The sequence below is a fragment of the Eptatretus burgeri genome, chromosome 4 (genome assembly GCF_056783735.1).
Source record: "Eptatretus burgeri isolate ZD-2024b chromosome 4, Ebu_testis_v1, whole genome shotgun sequence".
Taxonomy (NCBI): Eukaryota; Metazoa; Chordata; class Myxini; order Myxiniformes; family Myxinidae; genus Eptatretus; species Eptatretus burgeri.
In genome coordinates this window covers 38092328-38098359 of record NC_140964.1, presented here as the reverse complement: position 1 = coordinate 38098359, position 6032 = coordinate 38092328, and the positions used below count along the sequence as shown (strand labels likewise).

General features: G+C 44.0%; 1 pseudogene; it reads right to left on the bottom strand.

The window, feature by feature from the left end:
* LOC147027835 (SCAN domain-containing protein 3 pseudogene) overlaps window positions 1-726 on the bottom strand; it is a 969-nt pseudogene extending 243 nt beyond the window's left edge.
* Window positions 727-6032: the final 5306 nt, after the last annotated feature.

The window sequence follows — 6032 nt, the reverse complement described above, 5'->3', positions numbered from 1 at the left end:
GTAATGATCAGCAATTGGTGAGTGTTTCTCTTCAAGGAACATGTGGACTTCATGTCTCAGTTCAAAGAGGCGATTAAGCATACGTCCTCTTGAAAGCCACCTCACCTCACTGTGGTACAGAAGCTGCAAGTGATCAGAATGAAGTCTTTCACACAGTGCAGCAAAACACCTTGAGTTGAGTGCACTCTTCTTGATGAAGTTCACAGTTTTAACAGCTACATTAATGACTTCATTCAATTCTGGTGACATCTGCTTTGTTGCCAGATTTTCTCGATGTAAGAAGCAGTGGGTCTTCTTGGCATCTGGCACCCTCTGTTGGATCTGTTTTACAACACCACGATGGACTCCTGTCATTGATGCAGCACCATCTGTGCACACACCTACGCAGTTCTTCCAATCAATACTCTTGTCAGTGAAGTATTTGTCAAGGCAGAGCCTTACATCATCTGCAGCTGTTTTTGTGGGAAGGTCTTTGCACAACAGTAGATCCTCATGAACATCACTGTCCCCACAGCACCTCATGAAAATTAGCAATAAAGCATTATTGCTAATGTCAGGAGATTCATCCAACTGAAACGAAAAATAGGGACTGGCCTTTATTTTTTCCACCAGTTGCCATTCAATGTCATCACTCATTTCAACAATTCTTCTCATCACAGTATCATTAGAGAGTGATACGGACTGAAGCTTGGTTGCAGCTGCCTCTCCAAGAATTTCTCGACACATATCAACAGCACTGGGTAAAATAAGCTTTCGCAATTGTGAAAGCTTTCTTGCTACGAGCAACACGAGCAGCAACCATGTAGCTGGCTTTCAATGCTGATTTTGACTGAGTTGTAAATGTTGTAATCACTTTCTGCTGTGCCTGAAGTCCAGCCCTTTTCCTCTCAAAATATTCCTTTGGCTTACCTGCACTATCCGGGTGTTTTGTGTTTAAGCGCCTCGTTTGACAGGATTTCAGCACATTCAACACACTGTGCTTTTGGCTCAACATCACTGCCTGCCATCGTGAATCCATATTTAATGTAATCGGGGTCATATTTCCTCACCACAACCTTTCGAGATTTTTCCGTAGCAGATTTGTCTTCTCCATCACACTTTCATTTCAAAAAATCGATCCATTTTCGGTTCAAGAAATTATCTGTGAAAGTTGAAAAGTTTACAAAAATTTCAAGTTCATGAACGCATCAACTAAGTACAAGGCACGCACATGCATACACACACATCGCATATATGCGCACGTGCACAATACACACGGATATAGTACGTTCACATCACAGCTACATGTAGATCGAATACGCGTAAGCCACCATTGCATAACCATGACGTACGTAAGCACAAAATGACTCGATCTATCTCTCTCGTGCGCTCGCTAGACGGTTTCGGAAAGATGGAAGTACAAACAGACCTAGCTGAATTCCAGCTGTGTCGTGTAAGTCTTACACTGTAAGATCAGACCCTTTTTTTATATACTTCTTCTTTTCTTTTCTTTTTTGCCGACCTCGCGGCCCACCTGGGCCACGGCCCACTGGTTGAGAAGCATGGATTTAGAGCATTTATTTGCATAAAATGACAACTGGTCAAAATAACAACAAAGATTCAGTGTTTTCAGACCTCAAATAATACAAACAAAACAAGTTCATATTCATTTTTTAAACAACACAATACTAATGTTTTAACTTAGGAAGAGTTCAGAAATCAATATTTTGTGGAATAACCCTGATTTTCAATCACAGCTTTCATGCGTCTTGGCATGCTCTCCACCAGTCTTTCACATTGCTGTTGGGTGACTTTATGCCACGACTAGCGCAAAAATTCAAGCAGCTCGGCTTTGTTTGATGGCTTGTGACCATCCATCTTCCTCTTGATCACATTCCAGAGGTTTTCAATGGGGTTCAGGTCTGGAGATTGGGCTGGCCATGACAGGGTCTTGATCTGATGGTCCTCCATCCACACCTTGATTGACCTGGCTGTGTGGCATGGAGCATTGTCCTGCTGGAAAAAAAACAATCCTCAGGTTTGGGGAACATTGTCAGAGCAGAAGGAAGCAAGTGTTCTTCCAGGACAAGCTTGTACGTGGCTTGATTAATGAGTCCTTCACAAAGACAAATCTGCCCGATTCCAGCCTTGCTGAAGCACCCCCAGATCATCACCGATCCTCCACCGAATTTCACAGTTGGTGCGAGACACTGTGGCTTGTAGGCCTCTCCAGGTCTCCGTCTAACCATTAGATGACCAGGTGTTGGGCAAAGCTGAAAATTGGACTCAGAGAAGATGACCTTACTCCAGTCCTCTATGGTCCAATCGTTATGGTCTTTTGCAAACCTCAGCCTGGCTCTTCTTTGCTTCTCATTGATGAAGGGCTTTTTTCGAGCTTTGCACGACTTTAGCCCTGCCTCTAGGAGCCTGTTTCGAACCGTCCTCGCCATGCACTTCACCCCAGCTGCCATTTGCCATTCTTTTTGTCGGTCACTTGATGTCATCCTACGGTTGTTAAGTGACATTCAAATGAGTTGCCGGTCATCCTGGTCAGTGGAAAGTCGTTTTTGGCCTCTGCCAGTCTGTAGTTTTGTTGTCCCCAATGTCTGCTGCTTGACCTTGTTCTTATGAACCGTCGTCTTTGAAATTTTAAGGATGGAAGCAACGTGATGCTCACTGTATCCCTCTGCCAGTAAAGCCAGAATTGAACCCTTCTTTTCCTCACTCAAAACTTTTCTTTTCAACTCTTTTGGCATGGTCAATAGTTATTTTTTTGATTCCAATTACTTTTGAGGTACTACTAGCATTGTTTTTGCCATCCAGCTGGTCCTATTGCAAGACGATAGTGATGACCACAGCAGTGGTTTTTATACTTTTCTTTGTTAAATAAGATTCGGTTCAGGTCATCACCTAATCAGTCCCTCGCTAAGTAGAATGAGTGTGCCTGTGTTGGAATTCAACAGACCCTGGAATGGAATGGCTGCCATAGATGTCGAGATGCTGATTTAAATTTTTTTTTGGAGTGGTCTCTTATTTTTTTCCAGAGCTGTATAAGCGCCTTTGGCAGTCATTACAGCTTCGAGTCTTCCTGGGTATGTCTTTATCAGCTTTGCACAACTGGATTTGGGGATTGTCTCCCATTCTTCCTTGCAGACTTGCTCAAGCTCTGTCAAGTTGAATGGGGAGTGTTGGTGAACAGCAATCTTCAAGTCTTTCAACAGATTCTCAGTGGGATTCATTGTTCTGTTGGAACATAAATCTTCACTACAGTCTAAGGTCTTTTGCATTCTGAAGCAGGTTCTCCTCAATAATTTGCCTGCATTTGGCTCCATTCGTTGTTCGCTCTATCCTCACAAGTTTCCCAGTCATTGTTGCTGAAAAGCATCCCTGAAGCTTGATGCTGCCACCACCATGCTTCACGGTCGGGATGGTGTTTGATGGGTGATGAGCTGTGCTCAGTTTTCGCCAGACGTAGCACTTTGCATTCAGGCCAAAGAGTTCAATTTTCGTCTCGTAAGACTACAGAATCTTTTGCATCATGCTCTGTCTTTGATGTGCATTTTTGCAAACACTCGGCATGCTGTCATGTGGCTTTTTCTCAGGAGTGGCTTCCATCTGGCCACTCTCCCATAAAGCCTAGATTTGTGAAGTGCTGCAGAGATTGTTGTCCTTCTGGCAGGTTCTCCCATCTCAGCCAAGGAACTCTGCAGACTGTCAGAGTGGTCATTGGGTTCTTGGTCACCTCCCTGGCCAAGGTTCTTCTTGTCCGGTTGCTCAGTTTTGTCAGATGGCCAGCTGTAGGAAGAGTCTTGGTAGTTCCATATTCTTTTCATTTCCTAATGATGGAGCTCACTGTGCTTTTGGGAACTTTCAACACTCTAGAAATTGTTTTATACCCTTCCCCAGATCTGTACCCCCTCACAATTCTATCTTGGAGTTCTGTGTACAGTTCCTTGGACTTCATGGTGGAGTTTTTGTTCTGACATGCACTGTCAACTGTGGGACCTCATATAGAAAGGTGTGTTTCTTTCTAAATCATGTCTAATCATTTGGATTGGCCACAGGTGGACTCCAATCTCAAGGATGATCAAAGGAAATTGGATGCACCTGTGTTCAATTTGCAGTGTCATAGTAAAAGTGTTGAATACTTTTTGATGCAAGACATTTCAGCTTTTCATTTTTAATTAATTTGTAAAAAATTCAAAAAGCATTTTTTGACTGTCATTATGGGGTATTTTATGTGGAGGGGTGACAAAAATACGTACAGTTAGATAGTTATTTCATTAATATACGTACAGTTAGACCTTTCCCTCATATCTAATGGCTCAGTTTAATGCACTTTAAATTCAGGTTGTAACATAAAATATGAAAAAGTCCAAGGGGTGTGAAGACTTTCTGAAGGTGTAATTTGTAAAGGTGTAATTCATAGTACATTTTTGAATAAGTGTGGTGTAATTCCCATAATTAATAAATTGTCGACCATGTGTTCTTAAAACCTTCCTTGTAATTCATCGGTCTTTATGTGGAATTTCCTCACTTCACAGCCAATCAGTGTGGTTCACAATGGTGATTGCAGGGTCTGCTCAAGGTCACCAGTTGAGCTTTCAAAACAAGCTCATAAATCCTAATTGATCTGGATGTGTCGACCAATGGGTGATTCAATGGGATCCTTGTGAGACTTATAAAAGCACACACACTGCATGCAACGAGTGGCATAAGTTTGTGGGGCAAGTGAAGAGTGGTTCGTTGTTGGCGTATGGCATAGGATGCATAAGAATGGGACATAAGTGACACAAGGCAGCATATGGGTTGATGGTTGTGGTGGTTGGTTGAATCATGCAAGAAGAAGCGATAACAAGCCTGGATGGAACCACTACATGTCCACCAGGACCCCGATGGCTGGTCGGAATCAGAGACTCCCTGGCACTTAGAGAATTGAGTTATTGGCCTGTGAGACGGGCATATTGGGCTCGCGCTAAATCACCACCAACACAGATCGCTGACAGGTTTCGCTCGACCATCTTGTCAGCTCTCCGCCACAGTCGTATTTGGAGACACCGAATCATGCCAAATTAACCGGGCGGACGCAGGGACCTTTTCATCCGATACTCGCCGGGTGATGTGACGGTCATTGAAGACCGCATAACGATATGTATATATCTATGTATGCACTGTTTCACGCAGGATTTCAGGATAGCCTCGAGGTATGCACACACATCTTTGAGCTGCATGGTTTGGGTTCAAATCTTGACCCAGCTATAAACTGTCGTCCTGGTGCATCATATACATCAATGTTTGTGCCATCCATCGGATGAACATCGAGTCAGAGGACCCATCTGCCAGCACTTGGTGTTTGTGGATGGTAAATATCCCACAGAGTCCTTCGTGAGGAGTCGGCGAGTCATCACTGGCACTCTGAACAAATTACAAATTATTGTGCAAACTCACCAGTGAGTGTGGTGAGTAGAACAACACCTCCACCATGAGTTGAGGAACACCTTTGACCTGCACAGGTCAGGTCAGATATGGGAGCATGCGCTGGAGCAGTGCTTCCCTACGTCCATTTTCCACTGGTACTCCAGGGGCCTCTGTCTGGCCATCCCCCAGAGAGATCTCCGGCCCCTCCCCATCTCCTCAAAATAACGCTCAATCGACTGCTACCACGAGGCACGTGGTTGGTCCATTAGCTTCCTCCATTCACAAGGTTCCCTCACTGAGAAAAGCTGGTGAGCAGGATCGGCATCAGTAAAATGAGTCACATGTCCATACAACCACAACTGATGCTCACGGATTATGCAGGTGAATTGCATCTGTCTCTCTCAGCAACCACTTGTTGGACACAAAGTCTGACCAGCGATAGCCAAGGATTTTCTAAAGAGACCTGGTACCGAAGGAGTTAAGTCTCCATCTCAAATCCTTGGTCAGAGTCCAGGTCTCACATCCGTAGAGTAAGACAACTTCCATCCCAATTGCAGCTTACTTCCAGAGGACAGTAGGCTTTCATCTCAGATTTTTCTGTATTTTGCTCCATCCATTTTCTCTTCTGTCCTGAC